General features: G+C 34.4%; 1 pseudogene; it reads right to left on the bottom strand.

Annotated features, from left to right (window-relative positions):
- Window positions 1-440: 440 nt before the first annotated feature.
- Window positions 441-1,094, bottom strand: LOC123935329 (annotated as a pseudogene).
- Window positions 1,095-1,624: the final 530 nt, after the last annotated feature.

Below are 1,624 nucleotides of genomic sequence, written 5' to 3'. Positions count from 1 at the left end.
GCAGAAATATGGACTTAATTTCTGTAAGTTCTCTTACTCTCAAGTATAATTTTTTTCAAAAGTCAGAGAGAAAATCTTAAACTACAAGTATAATATTGAATGAGGCATGCTCAATCAATGGTTTAGCATTATAAGGCAAGCTTATACTTATATTTCTATCTTGGTAACTTCAACTGTAGATGATATGATTTCTACTGATATGACAAGAAAATTGTTATTGAGGAAATACAGAATCTAATAGCCCATTTGTGTAGCAGAATTCACTGATAGATGTGAACTCCATGACTTAGGAGCCATTTTCAAGTTTAAGACACAATTTCTTTCTTTTTCTTTTTTTTATCCAGTAAGAATCCATAACTTAATTAGTGTTAGAAACAGTACAAATTTCAAAACAAGATGCAGTTATTCTTTTGAAACACCAAAAAAGGTCCTCCTTTTCAGATGGTTACATTGTTAATTCCATAATAGCATTTACAATATCATTACTGTTGTTCTTCAGGAATCAGACTGCCTTTGCTCATGACACATTTGCCTGTGACACGACTAATTCTATGTCCTTAATCTCTGCACCTGTTTCATCAACCTCTTTCTCTTCACTCTCCTCTTGTACAGTTGGAATCATGTGTTTTCTTGAATGTTTGAGACACCTTCACCTTGAAATTTAAATTTCTCAGCAGTAGCTAGTTGTGCTTGCTGAGATAGATCTTCAGTCTCGGTTTCCCCCACAAACTATGCAGGTGGTGAAGCTGGGTTATTGTAGACATCTAGTTTTGTGATGGCAAAGAGGATATTCTGAGATTTCCAGATAGTGACTCTAGTAACCCCTATAACCTGTTGACAATCCAGTTTTACAGAGCTTTCCATGCTTTCTTTTCACTCCAGCCCTGTCTTGCCTTACTGACTGGTTCTCCATCACTTTCAGCTGCTGCTGATAGCTGAGCTCATTGTGTGGTTGTTTATGTGGAATCCTTTCTTCAAGTTCTGGTGCAGATTCATCACTGTTGGATTCTGTTCCAGATCTTGTCTCAGCCTGGTGCTGTCGCAACTCCTTCCTGCTTTGTAGCAAGAATAGTTTCTGTGGCTTCACCTGGCATTTTGTGCAGGGAACACAGAACCAAGATGGAGACAGAAAGAGCAAGACACCTTTTCATTCAATGTATGGACAAAACAACAAGCATGTGCAAAATAGAGCACTCAAGATCTGCAGAATATCCCTTAATGGGATTTAAGCTGAAAAGTTTTAAAGTTCATAATATATAGATACTAGTTTTCTGATACAAAGCATAGTGTTTAGTATAAAGCTGAGGAATTTACATTCTGCAAATAAACTTATAGGAAATGACCACTTATATGGTAAACTAACAAATTTTAGCATAGTAATTACAATTAAGAAGAATAAATTAACCATGGCTATGTATTTTTTAAATTGCCAAGAGGAATATTTTAAAAATTTACATAGTGTTTTTAACCAGATTCTTTATATAAACATTTGTACATTTCCCAATGGGTGTTATAATTTGTGACAGTATATAGTATTTTCTTAATGCCACTTTTGAAAATTCTCAGATCTAAGGAGAACATCTTTTTAAGAGGCAAACTTTTTTTTTTATTTTTATAAACATAC

Source organism: Meles meles, chromosome X (genome assembly GCF_922984935.1).
Source record: "Meles meles chromosome X, mMelMel3.1 paternal haplotype, whole genome shotgun sequence".
Classification (NCBI taxonomy): Eukaryota; Metazoa; Chordata; class Mammalia; order Carnivora; family Mustelidae; genus Meles; species Meles meles.
This window is presented reverse-complemented; position numbering and strand designations above follow the sequence as displayed.